This window comes from Oryctolagus cuniculus, chromosome 2 (assembly GCF_964237555.1).
Source record: "Oryctolagus cuniculus chromosome 2, mOryCun1.1, whole genome shotgun sequence".
Classification (NCBI taxonomy): domain Eukaryota; kingdom Metazoa; phylum Chordata; class Mammalia; order Lagomorpha; family Leporidae; genus Oryctolagus; species Oryctolagus cuniculus.
The window spans coordinates 60065105-60089939 of NC_091433.1; the positions used below are offsets into that span (position 1 = coordinate 60065105).

Genomic DNA, 24835 nt, shown 5'->3' on the forward strand with positions numbered 1-24835 from the left:
GATAAAGAACTATGGACTATAATGGAGTTGCCCACATTCCAGCTTAAGGACTCTAGAATTCATGGTAGCTGATTACTCACAGCTTATTCTTTCTCTTGACATTGCCCTCTGAAGAACAGAGTAATCCCATACAAGTGGACTTCATCTCCTTGGAATTAGCTTCTACCCAACATCCATTTGATGTGGATATTACAAAAATTCCTGCTCGTGTCTTCAGGTTAGTTCAACCTGAAGGGATAACTTAGGCCTAAATCTTCATGGAGATTCTGCTGAGGCCTAGGTTATGACTTTATTGTAGTTCAACAACTTTTTTTTTTTTTTTTTATCCAATCCTACTTATTTTACCCTTCAACGGATTTTTTTATACTTTACGTTTTACTGTGGTAAAGTATTTCTAGCATAGAAGTTTTAATGATTTTTATATGTGCAATGCAGTGGCATTAAGTAAATTCATATTGTAATTCAGTCATCACCACCATATGTCTATAGAACTTTAAAAAATTATCCCAAACTGAAACTCTACAAATTAAATAGCAGAGGCCTATTATTTTTACTACCAGCTCTGAAAGCCCTTCTAATATCTGTAATTATGGTTGGTTCTTGATTTATAATTACTCAAAATTAATGCATTCTCTCCTTGTTCTGTTTCTTGGCTCTTGTTACATGTTCTTTGATGCCTGTCTGGCTACTTTTTGCTGGTTTATTCCCTATGTTGCTTTCTCAGCTATCATGCATTTTCTCTTCCAGTTGTATACTTCCAAAGATAACTGGAAGTCCGAACTTACTAATTGCAAAGTGGGACCAATCATTGAATGAATTTTAACTTCATTCTCTGTATGTGTTAAATGAAAAAAAAATCATTATCTCTTAACATCAATAGATATTATGCAAGCTATAATTCAACCTAATTTGTGATGTGTCAAACATGTTCAGTTTCTCTTTTTATTATTGGTTTTAGGAGTTTTTAATTTTTTTTAAAAAATATGTATTTATTTATTTGAAAGGCAGAGTTATAGATAGGCAGAGGTAGAGAGAGAGAGGTCTTCAATCTGATGGTTTACTCCCCAGATGGCCACAACAGCCAGAGCTGCACCAATCTGAAGCCAGGAGCCAGGAGTCTCCTCTGGGTCTCTTATGGGTGCAGGGGCCCAAGGACTTGAACCATCTTCTACTGCTTTCCCAGTTCATACCAGAGAGCAGGATCAGAAGTGGAGCAGCTGGGCCTTGAACCAGCACCCATCTGGGATGCCAGCACTGCAGGCAGCAACTTTACTGGTTACACCACAGAGCCGGCTTGATTTACTTTTTATCTGACATTGATTTCTAATTATTTCTTTACCAAATTGAAAATAATGCAAACATAATCAATTAATATTCTAAATAAATGCATTATGGATATGCTATGACATTCTAACATTTCTTGTGATCAAAAACTAATTTTTCTCATGTCAGTGGAATTGAAATCAATTATCCAATGTTTATTAACTCATCTTAATAATTAGTACTGAAAAATATCTTTAACACTCAGTTTACTATTTTTTCCTCTTTTCTCCACCCTTCAGTATTCAAATTTTTAAAAATACAGTTCTGTTTCTCTCACTTCATTATTATCTTCCCTGCAGTCTAGCTTCTGGAATCACAACCCTAATTGTAAGAAGCAGCGTGGTTTTGTCAGAAAACTATAGGGCTTAAATTATGCAGATCAAGGTTGAACAATAAAAGCAAAAGGACTAGGAACTGACACTGTTTCTCCAAGCATTGACTATGTCATAGTCAAGCAGGACTGCTAGTTGATCTATTATTATGTTCCATGTTTTGTGGTTCTGTGCTAATTCTATGGTCTGAAACACTCCATCTCAAATCCATCAAAACCAAATCATATGTTATTGCAATCATGAAATGTTTCTTTATTCTCCCAATTAAAAGAAATCTAGCCTCTTTAGCTGACATGATTAGATTTATTCCTCTTTGGCATTTATTTTCTTGTTCACATATTGTCTATTTATAGTCTTATTTTATTACATTATAAGGTAGATTATCTTGATTTCATCTCTTTATACTTGTATTCCCAAAGCAATTTGGTGGCTCTCTCACAATAATTAGAGCTCAATGAATGCTTCCTGGTTTTAATTTACTACATTTTTTATGATTTTATTTTATAGGTTTTTATGTTGCTACCTAAGCAATCTATGGAGAATATTGAAATCATGACCTTGACTGATATTCATGACAGGTGACTGGAATCTTTTGAATGTTAATAAATGCATGTGTCTGCCCATTGAATGGGCTGATAGCAAGAAGTTTAAGGCACTAAAAAATGCAGAGAAATCAGATACTGTAATTACTAATAAAGATGTGTGATACCATACCTGTTGGCTTCGCAGCAAACAAGTAGGAATTATTAGGCTTTTCCAGGTCCACAGGCCTATTTAAAATTTTAGATTTTAATGTGCCATGAGCTTTACACCTTCTAAGGTATTTTGCAGTGCCATTTTGCAAGTATTAATTATTCTGAACTTATTCTTACAATTTGTATTTTTACATCTGCTATATGCTTCTGATTTATTGCTTTGATCTTATTTTAGGTTCAGCAATCAATTTTGGTTGAGGTCCTGATCATTCCAGTTAATTTAGTGAACTACAAGATATAAAATTATTGTAAGTAAAATCTCCTCACATTTTCACAGTGGTAAGGGTCAGGGAGAGTTCTTACATGAAATATTTAAGAAACATCTGACTATAACCTAACCAGCATGTGGGAAAATTACATTATTTCTTAGACTATTTTAACATCAAAGGTAGCTCTGAAGTGAAGGATAGTCATTAAAAGCTGAATTACTGAAAGTATATCTGGTTAGTGCACTTAAACACATTTCAGCAGCCTAAAATAATTTAAAATCTGAAGTGTGATCCAGAATCACATATGTCAATTACTGTGTTGTCTGTAGTATTAAAAATGCATGCAGCTGGAGGCTTTAATTATATGAGTTTTCTCTGACTTAGAGATGCTTTGGCTTTTACTTTTTGAAAAAGTCACCTTTTCAGAAATCCAAGGGAAAACATTTGTAAATGCATAGTGCTTTTTCCAATTACCTATTATTGAAAGACAGAACAACACTGGAGAGTTACAAAAATGAACTGAAAATCTAGTTCTTTATGAAATTTGATTAGTGTTTGCTGAAACTGATTATCTGGGGAAGTAAATTTTTGCATAGGACTGCTCTTGCACACATCCCCCTCACATTGAAACAAATGTGATGTGTTTTTTTGTTTAGGCCCATGAAAATAAACCAAGGGTTCTGCAGTTACATTTTCAAGTAAACTTTGGATCTATCTTTTCAAGTTGGTGATATTTATTTTCTACTCATTAATAAGGGCTAGTAAAACAAAATTTAATATTACATATATGTTTATAAATATATGAACATAAAAAGTTTTTCATCCTACAGTCCATATTTATCACAAAATGAATTTATTATAACATCTTTCAATACCTTAAACAAAGTTACATAAGTTGCCTCTAAATATACAACTAGTAGATAAGCATGATATAATTTAATCACCAAAACATGCACTTCTGTGATTTGAGTGTATCTCCTCCAAAATTTACATGTTGCAAATAAATAACCCATGTTGTCCTATAAAAAGAGGGCCCTGAAGGTGGCAGTTAAGTCAGTAGGAAAGCGACCATATGAAAGGGATTAGGGCCGGCGCAGCGGCTCAATAGGCTAATCCTCTGCCTTGCGGTGCCAGCACACTGGGTTCTAGTCCCAGTCGGGGCGCCGGATTCTGTCCCAGTTGCCCCTCTTCCAGGCCAGCTCTCTGCTGTGGCCCGGGAGGGCAGTGGAGGATGGCCCAAGTACTTGGGCCCTATACCCCATGGGAGACCAGGAGAAGTACCTGGCTCCTGCCTTCGGGGCGCCGGATTCTGTCCCAGTTGCCCCTCTTCCAGGCCAGCTCTCTGCTGTGGCCCGGGAGGGCAGTGGAGGATGGCCCAAGTACTTGGGCCCTACACCCCATGGGAGACCAGGAGAAGTACCTGGCTCCTGCCTTCGGATCAGCGTGGTGCGCCGGCCGCGGCGGCCATTGGAGGGTGAACCAACGGCAAAGGAAGACCTTTCTCTCTGTTTCTCTCTCACTGTCCACTCTGCCTGTAAAAAAAAAAAAAAAAAAAAAAAAAAAAAAAAAAAAAAAAAAAGGCTTAGGAGCCTTTGTCATAGAGCTTGATGGAAGAAATTCACCCCTTTTGCTTTCTCCCTTCCACTATTTGAAGATACAGTATCCCTCCCCTTCTAAAGATACAGTATACCAGACTGCTCTTCTGGCAGGACAGACCCAACCCTCAGCGAAGTTCTTGGACTTGCCAGTCTCCAGAACTGAAAGAAATAAACTTTTGTTCTTTATAAATTATCCGATAGATGGTATTGTTTTGTAGCAGCATAAAATGAATTCACACAGAGATTTAGAAAAATCATTACCATCATTCCTTTCATTTCTCAGGGGACAGATGATATTTTGAAAGAATTTTGCTTTAGATTTTAAGTGGGTTGAGATCTCAAATATAGGTATTCTGAAATGAATATAATTTTAAAATTTGTAAAATATTTTGCTCCTCTGATTTTGCTGGAATTCATTCCCATCCCTCCCTGCCCACTCTCTTCCCACATTCCTGTATGCAGGGAGGTTCTTCCCACTTCCTGAGGAAGCAAGCACAAAGTGACCCAAACTATACTCATGTATATTGATGTGTTAACTGATAGGATGGTTTTCTCTCTTATAAATTTTTTATCTCTAAATATGAGCCTGGATTGACTTTGGTTCAGAATCAAAAAGAGTGTAGGAACAAACTACTCTTAAAGTAGCAATAAAAAAATCAAATATAGCTTTCATTAAATAAAATGTCCATTTGATTTTTGGAATTCTTCCTATTATCTCCACAATATATCTTATGGGATCTAGAAAAAGGGTATAAAGAATAACATAGGTTTTTAAAGGATTTTTCAAATAGTAGATGTACAGAAGAGTACCATTTTTTTGTTTGGTTTTGTTTTTAAATTTGATTTAAGGTATACAGATTTTATGTATTTCCTATACATAGATTTACAAACACAGTGATACTTTCCAACCTACCCTCCCTCCTGCCCACACTCCCACTCTTCCCCCTCCTTCCTCTCTTATTTCCACTCTTTATTTTTACAATGATCTACTTTCAGTTTATTTAATAGTATAATGCCATTGGAAAGGATCTATCAAGTAGAAAAATAATCCATAAGTAATTCTAAGAAATTATACAAGTAATAAAAAAGTGATATCTATACATTTAATGCTTAATCAAAATTCTTTTTATTAGTTTCACATTTTATGCTTTACTATAAAGTGTGAAGACTCAGTGTAATTTTTATTTTGACATTGACCTTATGTACCATTAATTAGCATTTTCCCCATTTAATGATATATGTCACTATTTCTTGGATTGCATATGAACTTGCAGACACACTGAGATCAGGAATTCAAGGTCCCAGGCTTGGAATGAGAATCCTTTTAGGTGCATTGTGATACCAATACCTCCTACTTACTACACTGTCACTACATCATTCCCAAATGGAACTGCATTTTTATAAAGTTCTTAATTAAATAAAACTGCTGCTCTCCAGAAAAATTTTAACAAAACTTCTAATAGCAAATGATTCAGTAATTTTCTTTGCTGCTAAGATTGGCACTATTTGAAATGGTGTTACTAAGCCACACTGACTCCATGTCTCAGTTCCATTCCCAGTTCAGTGATCATATCTATAAATGAGTTTGGCATGACTGGATAGAAGTGTGCCTGGAAAAGTTAAAAGCCACACAGGAGCGTCTGGTCCCATGCTTACAAATAGCATTTTTATCATGTAAATTCTTGTCATGGGTGTAGTAATATAAAACACAACCTTAAAGCTTTGTAGCACCCTCATATTATTCATAAAGCTTAACTTAGTAACTAAAAGATATCTTGGAACTAATCTTTTTCTAAACCTTCTTACCTGAAGCTTAATCAGTTGAAAAATGCCACAAGAATATTTAGCACATTATTGGCCCATCTAGAGTTGTCTTAAGTTCTAGCTCAATATTCTTTCTGTTGCACTAGGTTGTATGCTTAAAAGTGTAAGAAGGTAACTATATTAGAGAAATCCCTAAAATAATAATGAAGAAAATCATGACTTACTACTCTCTTCACCAATCTTTGTTTTTTATTTTCAATTTACTTTATTTTTTTAATTTTTTATTTAGTAAATATAAATTTTCAAAGTACACTTAATGGATTACAATGGCTCCCCCCCATAATTTCCCTCCCACTCACACCCCTCCCATCTCCCACTCCCTCTCCCATTCCATTCACATCAAGATTCATTTTCAATTATCTTTATATACTGAAGATCAATTCAGTATATATTAAGTAAAGATTTCATCAGTTTGCACCCACACAGAAACACAAAGTGTAAAATACTCTTTCAGTACTAGTTATAGCATTACTTCACACTGGACAACACACTAAGGACAGATCCCACATGAGAAGTAAGTACACAGTGACTCCTGTTGTTGACTTAACAATTTGACACTCTTGTTTATGGCGTCAGTAATCTCCCTAGGCTCTAGTCATTGAGTTGCCAAGACTATGGAAGCCTTTTGAGTTGCCAACTTTGATCTTATTCCAACAGGGTCATAGTCAACGTGGAAGTTCTCTCCTCCCTTCAGAGAAAGGTACCTCCTTCTTTGATGGCCCCATTCTTTCCACTGGGATCTCACTCGCAGAGATCTTCCATTTACTTTTTTTTTGGTTTTTTTTTTTTTTTTTTTTTTTTGCCAGAGTGTCTTGGCTTTCCATGCCTAAAATACTCTCATGGGCTCTTCAGCCATATCCGAATGCCTTAAAGGCTGATTCTGAGGCCAGAGTGCTATTTAGGACATCTGCCATTCTATGAGTTTACTGTGTATCCTGCTTCCCATGATGGATTGTTCTCTCCCTGATACTAGCTGATAGAATCAAAAAGGGAGAGAACAATCCACCAATCTTAATTCATATACAATCACATTCATATACAATCACATTCATATACAATCACATTCATGTTTTCTAATTAATGGATCTGGGCAGAGAAGGCCTATGTCCCTATCTTCCATATCAGAATATGGTATTCCATGCTGAAAAGCTGACAATACCAGGAAATGGAACACGTATCTGTACACCTAAACATATCTTATTAATTGTTGAATGTGAAGTAAAGCAATTGACCTCTTTCAATGAAAAGTGTATATGTATTCAAAATGAAGGTAGTATCATTTCCTTTTCTGCTTCACAGGAGGGTAGATTAATAGTACTTATTGGATATTATATAAAGATGTAATTTGAAAGAAAAAGATCATGGAATATCAAGTTATGCGGGATAGTTGTTATCAATAAGAACTCCTTAGCAAAAATGTGATACTTGAATGTGACCTTACCTCTATCACTATGTATGAAACAATGGTATTTACAACACTTTTGATAACACTTGTTCCCAATATTTTGTTTAAGTCAAATGATAATGCTCTATTTAAAGTTTTTAGATATGAAATCAACTAACTAAATCATTAAGGTTCTCTCTAAAAGCACATTTATCTCTGTTTTATAATCAATCACCTGTTTATATATTGATGACAGATAACCCATGAAAATTGAACTTCTGTCAAAACATTTTCAGTTCCAACTTGTCACATCAAAAAAATGTTACTGAAACTCAATTATCATCCTCTAGTGTGGTTTCTGTCTTTTACTGATTTAAATACCATCATTATGTCCTTACAACTGATAAAAATTTCATACATTTTAACAGAAGCTACCCAGAGTATCAGAATTTTATCATCAGGTCTACAAAAGAATGTGCATCTGAAGGAATATTTATTCTTCCCAATGAATCTGATTCCTATTGATGTTGCAGTGCCACGTCTCTAAATTTTATAGAACCTTTGCAGCATGTTGCAATAGCACTTGTTACTGATCTGCATTTCTCAGATTGCAATTACTTCACATACCAATGTGAATACACACACAATTTGCCTAAATATGTAAATATATATAAGGCATAGCTACTTTTCCTTATAAATCAGATGAATATTTAGTTCTTGCAATTGATGGGAAACCAACACTTTTCACAGGCCTCAAACATGCATCTGGCTATGGCAAAGAGCATGATTAAGTTGTAAGTGCATTCAAGTACACACTCACATCAAAATTCTTAAGAGTTCTTGATATAAGTCACAGAGATGTACTGCACAGTTCTTTAGATGAGATTTTAAATCAATATTTTTCAGAGGTATAAATACATGTAATTATTGTGTGACACTACATCTTATTCAAAGGCTATAAAAAAGTAGAGCCATCAGATCTGAAAGTGTGACATGTTTACCTATTTAAGGATACTTCTAATCTTTGATTTACTCTGACAAATAATAAATTGTTAATATATTAAATACAAGAACACTTATATTTGCATGTCACATTATACGAGAATCTCAGGTCTTTATACAGAAGTAATAAATTCAAATATATACTTCATACATCCTATATATTAAGATTTGCAGAAAAACAAATATAGCTAGAAGAAGACAAAGCCTACACCTTTAAGGCAAAGAACTATTTTTAGGCAATACTTAAATATAGGTATAAAAGTAATTGTGAAGTAACATTATTTGAAAATAGAAACAAGTAGCTACCATCCTTTATACTTTCTTTTATTTTTGTCTTACCATTTATCACTACCTGACATTTTCTAATTTATTAATGTACTTATTGTCCACGCCCTTATAGAATATAAGTGCCATTTTTTGTTCTGTTCTCTATCTAAAATGTTCAAAAGAATGTCTGGCATATAGCACAGAGTAAATATTAAATCATGAGGATAGGATTGATTCCAAAATTACTGTTTTTGGAATATTACATAATTATGTATCATATTATTTTGCTCTTTAATAGTATAGGGAAAATTATACTGTTTTATCTCCTTTTTGGTAAAATCTTGAATATATAATGTACGTATATACACTTTTGTATAACCACTTTCTTGTATTTTGAAGAAATAATAGAGAATTTAAAGAGGTTTCAGAAATATATTCTGTTCCTCAGAGAAGTTAAAACAGGAGATCGGCAATATGAATGCCAATGAAAACTCAGCAGAGAATGTAGCATTTTTATTCCTAGGAAAGAGAAATATATGAATAAATATTACCTGGTCAATTAGTTGGTTGTTTTACACTACAAATCTGTCAGATTATAGAGTAAGGATAATATATGCAAAATGCCTAATATTTTACCAAAAAATCTGATAAATAACTAATACAAGAAGTGAATGGGGGAAATCGTGAGTTAAAAACAGGACATTGAACTGGTAGTTCTTCTCCCTGAAATACAAATATATTGATATGATAACTTTGCTTATATAATTTAAAAGATAGAAGAATTTATACAAAATATACAAAGAACTCTTCAAACTCAACAAGAAAACAAGCCAATTAAAAATGGTCAAAATACCTGAATATTCATTTCACCAAAAAAGGTATTCAAATGGCAAATAACTATATGAAAATATGCTGGACATAATTTGCCATTGGACATTTGCAAACTCAAACAGTAACTTACCAGTATCTACCAATTAGCATATCTAAAACAAAAGGAACCACAAAAATCTCTCACAATACCAAATCCGACTAGGGTACAGAGCAACAGAAACACTCATTCATGGCTGGTAGACATGTGAAGTGGTATAGTCACTTTGGAAGGCAGTTTGGCAGCTTCTTACAATGCTAGAAATAGTTTTACCATATGATCTAGTAACTACACTTTTACATATTTGCTCAACATTTAAAAATGTACCAAAACTTACATGCAAATTTTTAAAAATGCTTTGTTAATAATTGCTAAAAACTTGGAACCAACCAAGATGTTCACAATAGTTCAAAGGCCAAACTGTTTATTGGTACCTGATATAATACTATTCTTCAGTAAAGAGAAAGGTATCAAACCACAAACAATAAGGATAAATCTTAAAGGCATATTAGTAAGTGAGAAATTGCCAATCTGGAAAAAGTCATATATTGTTTGATTGCCATTATATGATATTATGGAAAAAGTAAATTAGAAACCATGAAAAGATGAGTCATTTCCAGAAGTTTGGAGAAAATGAAGGCTGCAAAATGGTGCATAGGGGATCTGTAAGTTGATAAAACTGTTGTCAATGACACTTAACAGTGGGTATATAACATTTTGCATATATCTAAACATACAAATCTTTACAGCATAAAAGGACATCTATATCAGAATGTGGGAAAACAGTTTTACTGTATTTCAGTGTGTGGTAGGTGGGGAAACATTGATGTAAGTGACTATAGGAATTAGTAAAATCCATAACAAAAAAAAGGAAATTCTCACAAACTTGTATTCTGGCTGTTAAATTTGCTTTTGTTGTGGGGAAGGTGAAATAATGCCTTAACAATTCTGACACAGCTGCTTATGCATAACTAAAACTGATCAGTTAAGTAAATGGATGGTAAACAGTGAGAGCCAGGATTCCCACTCACTGCTGGAGTGCAGATTTATACATAATCAGGGGAGGCTAGAACGATCCCTGTGGTTTTGAAGTTAATTTGATGACATAACTAAGAACTCATGTTTAAACTAATAAGCGACTACTTCAAAATTCATTGGAAATGAAATTAAATGATATTACTTTGGGCAAATAATTTTGAAATTCATATATATATATATTTTCAAGCTATTTACCAATGTAAACATGTAGATTAATTCCATTTCCTATAAACTTTTGAATTCCCTTCACACAGATTATCTTTCTGTATGCTGAAAGAGCATGAAATAAATGACAAAGCAGCAATACCAGCTCATTTAGCAGCCAAATCTTAGTTTCTAACACTATTCTTTCATTAAAGATTATCCACGACACCTAGAAAAGATGGCTCAGCATAGGACCAGAATATTAAACACACAAGATATGTCCATAGCCCTGTAAAAGAATGAAGTGTTAAACACGCATACACACACATACACAGACATTGATTAGGCTATGTCAAAGGTGCATAGGAACCCCCAGGTTCATTGTCCAATGACAGAACAATATAAAAAACAAAATGATTTAAATCATATTGCATTATACCCAACATATAAAACAAATATACATTATTCCATACAGTTAGAAGCAAATGACTGAATAAACTAATAAATGGTGGAGAAATGAAAATCTACCATGTAAAGGAAGCATTCTATAACACATGCATAGGTACGGCATCCTCAAGAAGGAGGAACACAGTTCTTTACTCAAGTGTGAGCTGCACTTAGCAACTTCTTTCCAAAGGGTCCAGTATAGCAACAGCATTTCAAAGACAGTAACTTTAGAGAGCAAATACATGGCAAACACTACTTTAGTAGTCTTTTTAGTAGATGACAAATATCAAGATTAGCAGTCGTAAATCATGTTGCTGGTTTGTAGTCAGTATCATATAGTGAAAATGGCACTTCATTTCTGAGCCTTCATATTCTAAACCCATAACCCTAATCCAATCATGAAAAAAAGTTTCAATTGTGGAGCATCCTAAAGAATATTTGATCTTTACTCCTTAGAGCTGTCAAGATCATAAAAAGTAAGGAAAGCCTGAAAAGCCCAACAGAAGCCTAAGGAGAGATAACAATTTAATATGGTATCTTGGATGAGACCCCTTAACAATGAACATTAGGGAAAAACTAATGAAATATGACTAAAATCTGAACTATACTTAACTATAATGTATCAGTGTTGGTTTGCTAATTGTCACAAATGTAGCATCCTAATGTGACATTCTGCTATTAGAAAAATCTAGGTGCTGAATATAAGCATTCTACTGTTTTCTTAGTTATTCTGTAAACATAAAATTTTCCCAAAAGTAAAGTTAATTTATAATGATTTGTAGAAGATAAAAGTCATTCTGAGATCACTAGACTGCTACTATAAAAAAACTGGATAACTAAAATATTGAGCAGTACTGATTAAAGATTATGATACATAATTGTTTACCCTGTGAGATTTATCATATTTTCCCTCACTTGATAAGTTCTTCAGTAATTCCTCTTGTGTTCAAACTTGGAGATCCCAGTGTACACATTTTCTAGAATCCCTCAACTAAGCACAATGAAGTTTAAGAGACAGTAGTAAGGCAAAAACAACTTGAAACTGAAGTAGGCAGGCATACAGGCTAAAATTGATTAGGTTTGTGAGCTGGAAGACCACGCCTTCGCTCTGCCTCTGTGTGACCTCATCCCCCTACCTGGCCAGACCTGGGTGCCAAACAGCCAATCAGGTTAATTAACCACTCCCCTTTAGAAGTGGGTTAAAAGCCTGGGGCACAGTGTGTCCTGCCAGCTCGCTTCTTCCCTGGCCTCTTGTCAGGAGGGGGCTTGCTGTAGCCTCCAGGGCGCATGGCCTTCGGGCCATCTGCTCTAGGCTTCCTGGCCCAGATACAGGCCTAGGTGCTCTTCCACGTGGCTGGTTCCTGGTCCTCGGTGTGAATCCCTATTTACCTCTCTCTGTTAAATAAAGCTCTCACTCTCTTATGCATCTTTCTCACTAAATAAAAGCTTAAAACGTACCCTGCTGCCTCGTTTATCTGGGCCAATATTTAGAATTCTTCTCTAAATATTAGGCAAGAACCCCCTTGGGCTTATTAATATAGAGGATTCAGTAATAAGCCCGTGGTGAAATCATATTGCACCCCAAATTTCAGTAGCACATGTGGCACCCCAGATAGCATTTCTAGGGAACTTTAAGGGGCCACATTTCAGTGTAGATTTTAGGGGTTCTTCTCCGATTTCAAAACCACGAGCCCAACTTTCGGGAACTTTGTACCGACTGGTATGACTCTTCTGAATTTATCAACAGTGAGGGATAAAATACAATGAACTTGATTCAATGCTTGTTGCAAAATAATCATTTAAGAAATATTTAATTCTACTAGATTAGTGGAAACATTCTGATTTTGACATGCTATTATATACAGAAGTTTGATTTCAACAAACTTTTGTTGAATTCAAAATGTTTGCTAAATCCTATAAAGAAATGCCCCTCAATTAATAATAAGATATATGTATTAGGAAATTTGACTTGATATCTAATACATGATTATGAAATGAATGTTATGCTATTGAGGCTATATTGATAAGGAAGGTTTGTCCGAAAAAAGATAACTGAATGTAACTGAAGGATGAAGAAAGCATTGGTGGGAAGATGATAATTTACACTGAAAATAAATGGGTGAGTAGGAATGAAATGTGCATGGCCTTTTAATGGAAATCATAACAGTAGATAATATCAGAGCTTTGACAGGGTCAAGTGTATTGGGCAATGGTGATGGAAATTACACAGTTGGAAAAGAGAGGTTAGGAAAAGATATAATGAAAAATAAAACTTTCAGTGGGGATAAACCGTCTCCAGCTTTGGATTCTCAGTTAATCCGTATGCAAACTACTTTCATATGCATAATAACTTTGCTAAAAAGTTTTTATCTGAATTGGGTTTTAGGAAGATTTCTCGGACATTCACTGTCAACAGTAGGCAATCTACTTATTTTCTATTTTTTTTTCTAAAATGAAGACAATGATATCCATATAGTTGAAATTTCATGAGAATAATGTAAAAACAAACATAAAATCTATTGAGCTTTACAAGACTGCGTGTGTTGTCTCTCCATGGGACAAAATAATATTTGATACTATTAATGTAGATGCCATGAAATTAGAAAAAAAAAAAAAAAAACACTTCTTGAGTGGTCCAAGCTTTCTAGCAAAAGTTAATTATAATTTGTGTGAATTTTACTTTATAATTACCAGGGCAAGTACAGTTTTAATATGAATTTAAAATAGTAAAAATAAGGTTAAAGGCATATAATTTAGTTAAAATGGGACATCTTGACAACCTGAAAAAATAATGCTAGAGATAAATGGTTCTTCATATGGACAAATATAAAAGCGTTGACTGATTTTTTAATAATTTAGAGAATTTACATTAGGGTCACTGCCATGTAGGAACAGTGTTCTTAGGAAGTGGTTATATTATGCAGTTATATTACTAACTACAGAAGTTTAAACTGTCTACTGGGAGTCACTATAATCTTTTTTTCCTATGTAGAAAGATACTGCCTTCGTTGTACTGTGGCTGTTGTAAAGCATAATAGTGTATAAAGTAGAGGAATGTTCTCTAAATTTCATGAGATTCCCAGACTTAATTGAGTTATGGTATATTAGCTTTTGTTATATATAGTTTTAATCCTCTTGATTCTGTTTGATGTTCAAGGCCTGAGGTTCTCTCTCATTTCTATATTTGATTTAAAAAGCTACATTTTGTAGGAAAATTATATATACAAGATATTTTCTTAACCTTATGCCATACATGTAGCTATATGGTTCTGGACTTGAATGAAAATGTATGAAATATATATGGCTATATTCTGCCATTCTTTATTTCCAAAGGGAAGCAGTGTGAAGCACTTACTCCTTACACTAAATAAAGCAAAATTATGGTCACTTAGATTCTGAGTAAGTTCTCTTCTCTTAAAAACAGAAGGCCCTTGATAAAATAAACCATACTATTTTTAGTGGGAAAAAAGTAAGTTCTATTTTTTTGTATTTGTCAAGATGCAGTTGCTGAATATAAATGAATGAGACATTATAAACCACTTTATTTACTCTGTTCAAGAAAATAATGTATTGCACACTTAATGCTATTTCCAAGGTTATCCTAGTTAATTAGAAAAACAACTAGGACATCAAAAGCCGAAAGACTGTAAGCGTAACTTGATCCTTCAAGGTTATAAAAGTGTGATTAAATATCCACAGATTTTTTCCACATTTTTCTACTGTGGTTGTCTCTTTCCTGTAAATGTTACTAAAGTATTTGAAACAATAGATATCCTAAAATATGAAATGAGATGGTCAAGAAAATTATTGAAGTATATGAATTTTTCTAAATACATATAAACTCTTAAGCAACAATAAAATATTTACTATTCAAGCAATCATCAAGAATCAAAGACCTTTCCAAGGAAAAGAGGAAAAAGAAATGCCTGGGAAAATTAAAGAAATTCTACTACCAAATTTACTTGTACTCATTCTTACTGTTATAAATAGTATCATATATATTTAGGAAATGATTTACTGATATTTTAAAGGCCCCAAATTACCTGTCATTTTCTTGTTAAAAAGTTCACTTTTTGGTGCATTAAGCCTGTGATTATAAATTAAATTGAAAATATGTTATTGCAAAAGTTAAAGGGAAAAAAAGAAATAAAAGAAGGAGGAGGGTTTGAAAGAAGGTGGGTGGAAGGGAAGTATAGTTATATTCTTAGAACTGTATCAATGAAATACATGAAATCTATTCTCTTTGTATTAAAATAACCTCACATCTATAGATACTGAAGCAGATATTTACATGCTATAACTTCCATAGAGCTCATTTCTTGCTCTTCAATTGAGCTCTTTCTATTTTCCTGAAAATCTTACTTAAAGAACAGAATTACTGATATTTCCTTGCTTGAGAAATCTTTACCCATGGCTGGTTGTATTTATTACAGTCACCCTACCAGCCTTCATTTGTCCAAGGAAGGGCACTAAGTGTTTTATAGCAGTCTTCTGCCTGGTCAGGCTGTGGATAATGTTGCCTTTGGGATTCCACAGTAAAGACTCAGCCACCAGCTTCTATGAGCACACATACCATATCGATGTCCTGAAAACAAATGCTTCATTTTTTAAAATCTCTCTATGAAACTTGACTTCAGTGCAACCAGGTAATTGGGTAGCAGTATCTCCCTGTGTAGAGATAGCCTATATTTTTAGCACTGCTCATGTATATGACCTTATTTTGATTCAGGAATATATCCCATCCCAAATTATTTCTGGTGGCACAGAACCAAAACCTCACTACTGTGTTCAACTCCTATCTAATTTGCTCACTCTAAACTTGCACTCACTGTAGATTCCTTTAAAATACAGGCTGACTGTGGGAATTGGAATGTGTATCATAGTGTTTTGTTACATTTTGGAAAATCTTTTTTTTTAAGCAGAAAAATAGCTATCTCTAGCACAGTGCACTTATCTCCTTCTAATATTTTGTGTGTAATCATCTATTGCATTCAGTTTTGGGCTTCAAATTCTACCAATGGAGGCAACAAAAATAAATTGATGAAAAATGACAGCAATACAAAGATGTCTGCTCTTGATCTTTCTCTATTGAATAATCTATTTTATATTAAGAGCAAAATAATCAAAGGGAAGTTCAATACACTGTCCATGCTTAAGTATCACACACACAACCAATTATAGTAGGTCCCTGTATTTCAAAATGAGGCATATATTGTGCCATCTCTCTCTTTTTTTTTAAGATTTATTTATTTGTTTGAAAGTCAGAATAACACAGAGAGAGGAGAGGAGAGAGAGAGAGAGAGAGAGAGAGAGAGAGAGGTCTTTCATTCACTGGTTCACTCCCCAATTAGCTACAACAGCCGGAGCTGTGCTGATCTGAAGCCAGGAGCCAGGAGCTTCTTCTGGGTCTCCCACGTGGGTGCAGGGGCCCAAAGACTTGGGCCATCCTCCACTGTCTTCCTGGGCCATAGCAGAGAGCTGGATCAGAAGTGGAGCAGCCGGGTCTCAAACTGGTGCCCATATGGCCAGGATGTTAACCCATTGCACCACAGCGCCGGCCCTGTGCCATCTCTTTTAAGACATTTTTCTTTGCATTTGGTTTATTCTGTTTTTATAATTTTAAAACAAAATCATCTTATTTCTCTCTTTTTAAATATTTACTAGTGCATTATATTTTGTAAACATTTATTTCTTTATCTGTTTATTTATAGAGAGACAGAGATAGACACAGTGAAAACTCCCATACACCGATTCACTCCACAAGTCCCACGGTGGCTGATTGGCTGAAGTTGGGAGCCTGAGATACAGTCTGGATCTGCCATATAGGTGGCAGGGATTCAACTCCTTGAATCCTCACCTATTACCTCACAGGGCACACATTAACAAAAAGCAAGATTAAGGAGCAGCACCAGGATGCAAATCCAAGTACTTCAATATATGTTGCAGGAATCCCAACCAGTGACTTAGTAACTAAACCAATCACATTCCCCAAATAAATACATTTTCTTATCACTTTAAGTATTATGCCTTTCCTCCTAAGAGCTCTAGCATAGGTGTTTTGAAAAACAAAAATGGTTGTGTTGTGATTTCAATCTAATTCAGTAGAGATTGATAACACTGTAATAGCAAAACATAACCAAATTTTAAAGTTCCCAATGCAGTTTTGTAAAAACTTTCAAAAAATGTCAAAAATAATTTACTGCATTAAACATCTTTCATAAAAGCTTGAAAAAAGAAAACAATTTTCCACAAGTTTGGAAGGGGCAGGAGTGGAAATAAAAAACTATGGAAGAATGAAGGGAACTGATTCCATCAGTAATAAGTCTTCACATCATAAACTGAATTCCAGAATTCATATGGATGGATTTTTGATCTGCATACAAAATGTGTTGAATGTTTATAAATTGTTGGATCAACAGAAGTTGTAGTGGAATTGCGTTTTCTGCATTGTGCTGTCATGCATTTGATACAACCCATACCTCTTTAAAATGAAGACATAAATAGGCTAAAATGGAATCCTGGAATATATTTACAATAGAAGCACTAATCAAAGTAAAGCTGACATGTGTAACATATTACCATCAGACAAAGCTGACTTCAAGAAAATGAATGTTATCAATGATAAAAGGTAACATTTGAACCATGAAAGTATTTGTAACTCAAGATGAAAAACTGTACCAGATATGATAAAAAGGAAATCTTAAAATTAAATAACACTAACATCTTAATCATTTGTTTATCAGTATTTAACATAATTATACAAAAATTTATAAAACTTTTGAATTCAGAACCTGAATATAGCCCTTATTGAGATAGAATTATGGGAAAAAAACTGCAAAATCTTGTTTTTTATGCAATGTTTCCTCTTGTTTACAACTATTTCTGTAGTAACTTTAACTAATTTACGTGAATTCTAGGGTAATACTAATGAGTAAATACAATGACATCATTGATAGCTAAGGTTCTAATTTTGAAAGACGTACTGTAAAGATAATAAGAGAAAATTTGAACACAGTTTTTATTTCTTTTGAATTAGAGCTATAAATAAGATTCATATTTTAAATGAAATTGTTTCCTAATGCCACTGCAGCAATAAACACATCTATTAGCATAGCTAAATTTTATAAATAACATTCTCCATTAAATTATAAATAACTACCGTTTCTGGAAGAAATTGATGCCTATGGGACCAGTATAGGGATATTGTAAGGTGAAGCTTTCAAGAGAGCACTCAAACATTAAAGAAAGTATGAGAAAGCATAGGAATTAGCTGCATTTGGGATAGTGAGTATAAAAAAAAGTTTCAGTACTGGTTTGGGTACCTTTATAATTAGGGAACTACTTCATGGATCCATAATCCATTGACAGAGAAAGGAAGAGTTTAGAGTTTGAAAGCTTTCTTTGAATAAAAACCTGCCAGTCAAAGAATGTAGGCAGGTTAGTAGGATTACCAAATCAGCAGTGTACTCTGTTATTCTTCTAGGATTCTCTGAGAGAAAAAAATAAGAAGGAAAAGGATACTCGCACACTCAGGGTGTCTCCCACAGATTATTTACAGAAAATATACTCATTCATAAATTTCGCATAATCAATGATAAATAACTGATGTGATGATAGTTACATCAACAATGATAAATAACTTACATGATGCAATACAGTATGAAGGATATTAATTACTTAATAGTCTTAATAAAAAATTTGTAACTTGAATGTAATCATGAGATCAAAACTATTAATAAATAATCAGTTTGTACAGTAAAATAAGCACAACTGTGCATTTTATAATTGTCTTGGATTCTTTGAAAATGCTAATAATTCAATGTCAAGAACATAAAATACTCTAGAAAAATCTGGATGTAGTTTGACATTAAAAGAGATTTAAGAGATAACTTAATGTTGCATAGCACTTCATTGGGACCTAGTTTTAGAAATAAAATCCCACTGAGAATATTTTTGGAAACATTGGAAGCATTGAGGTATAAGCCGAACATTTCACACTTTAATAAAATGATGTGGGCAGTTTTTATTATAGTAGTTTTGAGGGCAATGTATTAGCCTTTGAGATATAAGTGTATTAAAATTATGTGTGAATGGTTAAGATTTCTGCACTCATTCTCTAATTACTCAACAAAATAAGTGTGGAGGAGAAAGAAACACAAAATAAAGTTTTAAAACTTTAAAAAAAATCTGATAAATCTATTGAATAGGTTAGAATTTGTCAGTGTGCTGTTTTTCAATTTTGATATTTTCAAAATAAAAATTTGGGAAATCATTCACTATGTAAAAATCAAAGGATTAATTTTAATAAAAGTCCATTATAGCCGGCGCCGTGGCTCACTAGGCTAATCCTCCTCCTTGCGGCGCTGGCACACAGGGTTCTAGTCCCGGTTGGGGCACCGGATTCTGTCCCAGTTGCCCCTCTTCCAGGCCAGCTCTCTGCTGTGGCCAGGGAGTGTAGTGGCTGATGGTCCAAGTACTTGGCCCTGCACCCCATGGGAGACCAGGATAAGTACCTGGCTCCTGCCATCGGATCAGTGCAGTGCGTCGGCCGCAGCGCGCTGGCCTCGGTGGCCATTGGAGGGTGAACCAACGGCAAAGGAAGACCTTTCTTTCTGTCTCTTTCTCTCACTGTCCACTCTGCCTGTCAAAAAAAAAAAAAAAAAAGTCCATTATAACTCAATGAAAAGAGAAATCCACACATTTTCTTCAAGAAAAATTCTATAAAATTATAACTAAAATGTTAACTTCTGGAATATATTCTAACCTTTAAAATATAACATAGCATTTTAATTCAAAATTTTACATTTCTGTTTGCTACTTTATTATTAGGTAAACATAATAGATTGTTATATTTACTTTAAAAAGGAAAAATCTGAAAATAAAATACAATTATTTTCTGTATTTCTACAAAAATATTTTCTTTAAGGAATACTAACTTCATGCATTTCATAAATACAACTTTAGGAATGATTCTTCCCACCATATCTGCCCTGCCATGTCTAATGTGTCTATATTTATGCCAGTACAATGTAGATTTTATTTCTTTGGCTTTGTAATACTATTTGAAATGAGTTGAGTGATACATTTTTGTTCCTTTTTGCCTAAGAATTATTAGTTTTAAAGGGTTTTTTTGTGTGTGTTTGAACAGTTTTTTTAGTGTTTCTAATATATAAGAGCCTGTTGTCAGCATACAATGACAATTTTCCATTCTAATCAAGATGCATTTTATTTCCTGTTTAGTTACTTTGTCTAGGATTTCCAGTACCATATTGAATAGAAGTGGCAAGAGAAGACATCTTGCCTTGTTATAAGTCTTAGACGAAAAGTTTTAAAAACTTTACAATTGGTTATAAAGTCAGCTTTGGGTGTTTGTACATGGTCTTTATTATGTTGAAGTACATTTCTTCCATAACAGCTTTTTTGAATATTTTTATAATTAAAATATGCTGAGTTTTTCCAAAGGGCATTTTCTGCATCAAATAAGATGATCATGCAATTTTGTCCTTCATTCTGTTAATGTAATGTGTCACATTTATTTACTTGCCTGTGCTGAGCCACCCTTGCTTCTCAGAGATAACCAAAATCATGTATAAGCTATTTAACTAATGTAATTCCGATTTTGATTAGTTATTACAAATGAATAAAATGCTGAAGGCTATGCTTCATGATTTTCAAATTTATATAATCTCATCCTTACCTATTCCTTGTGTACACAAACTTAAAATATTAAGGAACAGTGTATTTTCAGTGAAGTTTTATTAAAGTGTAGAATAACTACAACTGCTACTCAAATATTGTGTGCAAGCTGTTCTGCATATCTTAATCAAGTCTGCACATTCATTTGATGAGCTCCTAGCTTGTGAAATATTACAAAAACAAGAAGTTTGTATTTAGCATCCCTTCATCAACTACCACCCTCTATTTGACACCACATATCTAGTTTCAATGACCATAGGTAATACATTTCCTGTCTGGTATTTGAATTCTGTGTCCATCATACTGTAAACAGACCTTAAATGGCATTTTTCTTTACTATTTTAATTAATATAAAGGAAACAGATTTTATGTAGTTCATAGAAGCAATTGGGTTTTGAGTTCCAATTGATGCTTCCATGAAAGTTCTAGAACATAGTCTCACAAACATTGCATGGTTTCTGCAAGTCACTTTGGGTAATATCAGTATTTTAATGACTTTAATTCTTTTAATCCATTAATGAGGGAGATATTCATATTTAATGTATCAATATGTTTCATTACTGATTCTTTTTTTTTAAAGATTTATTTTATTTATTTGAAAGAGTTACAGAGAGAGGTAGAGCAAAGAGAGAAGTCTTCCATTCACTGGTCCACTCCCCAGATGGCAGCAAGGGCCAGAGCTGCACCAGTCTGAAGCCAGGAGTCAGGAGCTTCTTCTGGATCTACCACATGGGTGCAGGGGCCCAAAGGCTTGGACCATCTTCCACTGCTTTCCCAGGCCATAGCAGAGAGCTGGATCAGAAGAGGTGCAGCTGGGACTAGAACTGGAGGCCATATGGGATGCCAGTGCTTCAGGCCAGGGCTATAACCCGCTGCACCACAGTGCCTGCCCCTGTTTTGTTACTGTTTTGCAATTTTTGTTGTGGATATATTTCATATCCTTGTTAAGTTTATCAAGTTATTTAATTTTTTCATAGCTATTGTGACTGGGTTTACTCTGGTATATTCTTTCTCAACAATTTTGGTTTTGGTGTATAAATTTATAATGACTTTTATGTTGATTTTCTATCATACAAACTTTGCTCAATTTGCGTGTCATTTCTATGACAAGTCATATCTAGGAGTCTAGATAGAATCATTTGGTTTCTCTCTATAAAGAATCATGTTGTATATATAAACAGAAATAATTTTATGTCTCCTTTTCTACTTGTATGCCCTTATTTTTCTTGCCTAATTGATCTACCTAAAATTTCTAGAACTATATTCAATAAGAGGGTCAAGATGGAACATCTCATCTTGTTCCTTATCTGAGAGGAAATTATTTCAGATTTTTGCTGTTCAATATGGTTTTGGCTATGAGTCTGTTATATATAACCTTTGTGGTTTGATGTATATTCCTTTTATACATATTTTGTTCAAGACTTATTTTTTCATGAGTACATGTATTTTATCAAAAGGTTTTTCTGCATCTATTTAGATGATCATATGATTTCATCATTTATTCTATTCATGTGATATATTACATTTACTGAGTTGCAAATGTTGGATCATCCATGTATTCTTGGGATAAATCCCACTTGGTCAGGGTGGATTTTTTTTATGTGCTATTTAATTCATTTTGTTAGTGCTTTATTGAGAATATTTACATCTATGTTCACCAGGGATATTGGTTTATTGTTTCCTTTTGTGTTGTTTCTGGTTTTGGAATCAAGATAATGCAGGTCTCACAGAATGATTTTCAAAGTCTCCCCTTGCTTTCAGGTTTCTTTTCTAATAATTTGAAAAAGAGTTGTTTTTAATTATTCTTGAAAAGCTTGGTAGAATTCAACAGTGAAGCCATCTAACCCTAGCCTTTTCTAGGTTGAGAGACTCCTTATTATTGATTCAGTGTAGTTACTGGTCTCATTATTGATCTGTCCAGGTTTGTGATTCATTTTTGTTAAGTTATATATATATATATATATATATATATATATCAAGAAATTTATATAGTTCTTCTGGGTTTTCTAGCTTGCATGCATACAGTTGCTCTTAATAATTCCTTTTTTATTAATATAAAAAGAATATATTTCATAAATACAATTTGAAGAAGATAAACATACTAATGATCTTTTAAACTTTTGTGACATTAGTTGTAATATCACCTTTATTATCTTTGATTTTATTCATTTACACATGCTTTATTTTTTCTTGGATAATGGTCTAGCAATTTTGTTTATTTTGGCAAAGAACTAACACTTTTTATTTTTAAAGCTTTATTTATTTATTTGAAAGTTAGACTTGCACAGATAGAGAAGGAGAGGCAGAGAGAGAGAGAGAGAGTCTTCCATCTGCTAGTTCACACCATGATTGGCTGCAACAGCTTGAGCTCTGTCGATCTGAAGCCAGGAGCCAGAGCTTCCTCCAGGTCTTCCCACATGAGCACAGGGGCCCAAGGACTTGGGCCATCATCTACTGCCTTCCCAGGCCATAGCAGAGAGCTAGATTGGAAGTGCAGCAGCTGGGACTCAAATCGGCTCCCATATGAGATACTGACATTGCAGGCGGTGCTTAATATGACTTTGATTTTTTAAAAAGGTAAAGCCTCCTATACCACAGTAAAGGCCCCAGAGCTAACTCTTCATTTCATTAGTCATTTGCATTTTTAAAAATTTCTATTTTATGGGACTGGCATTATGGCACAGCTGTTTAACCTGCTGCCAATCCAGCTCTCTGCTAATGTGCCTGGGAATACACTGGAAGGCGGCCCAAGTACTTGGTCTCTGCCACCCATTTTGGAGACCTGGATGAAGTTCCATGCTCTTGGCTTTGACCCAGCCCAGCCTCAGCTATTGTGGGCATTTGGGGAGCAACCCAGCAGACAGTGGATCTCTCCTTTTCTGTCCCTCTGCTTTTCATGTAAATAAAATAATTTGTTAAAAAATCAATTTTATTTATTTAATCTTAGTTTTCATTATCTCTTTCTTTTCATCAACTGTGGGTTTGGTTTTTACTTGTTTTTCTAGGTCTTGGAGATGCATTGTTAGATATTTATTTGATATTTTCCCATATTTTAGATGTAGGCATTTATCACTATGAACTTTTCTCTTTAGTAGTATTTTTGCTGAGTCCTGTACGTTTTGATGTATTATGTTTGATTTTCATTAGTTTCAATGAATTTTTTTAAAATTTCTCTTTGATATATTCAATTTGTAGTTCAGAAACATGTTCAGTTTCCATGTATTTCATAATTTCTAGAGATTGTTTTGTGGTTAATTTCTGGTTTCATCCCAATGTGGTCAGGAGGATGCTTAATATGACTTTGATTTTTTAAAATTTGTTGAGACTTCTTTTGTGAGCTCATAAATGGTCTAGCCCGGAGAATGTTTCACATGCTGTTGAAAAAAAAGTGTATTCCACCTGTGGGATGAGATGTTTTGTAATGAGAATTTCTTCCGATTGGTCTATAGAATAGTTTAAATCTGTTGTTTCATTAGGGATTTTTTTGTATGATTTGTCCATTGACAACAAATATAGTGTTATAGTCACCAATATTATTGTGTTTGAACTTGTGTCTCTCTTTAGATCTACTAACATTAATTTTATAAAACTTAGTGCTCTGGCATTAAATGCATATACATTTACAGTGGTCACGTCTTCTTGTTGGATTGATCATTTAATTACTATACAATGACCTTTTCATACCTTTTTATTCTTTCTGGTAGTCTCTTCGGTCTGACTAAGTATATCTATTCCTGCTCACTCTTGATTTCCATTTATATGGAATATCTTTTTTTTTCTGTCCTTTAACTTTGAATTTGTGTATAAATTTCTGATAAAATAAGTTTCTTGTAAGGGGCATATTGTCAGGTTTTTTAAAAGAATTTGTGAATGAAGGTGAAATAAAGACCTTTCATAGCAAACAGAAATTGAAAGACTTTGTGGCCACTCATCCGGCCCTGCAAAAGA

At 33.8% G+C, this 24835-nt stretch overlaps 1 long non-coding RNA gene across 1 annotated transcript in view; it reads left to right on the forward strand.

The window, feature by feature from the left end:
- Positions 1-2153: 2153 nt before the first annotated feature.
- Positions 2154-24835, forward strand: part of LOC138848698 (uncharacterized) — an 86052-nt gene continuing 63370 nt past the window's right edge. Inside the window, exons 1-2 of the long non-coding RNA XR_011386797.1 lie at positions 2154-2233; positions 2586-2658. This is a non-coding gene — a long non-coding RNA (uncharacterized lncRNA). The remainder of the gene's footprint in view (positions 2234-2585; positions 2659-24835) is intronic.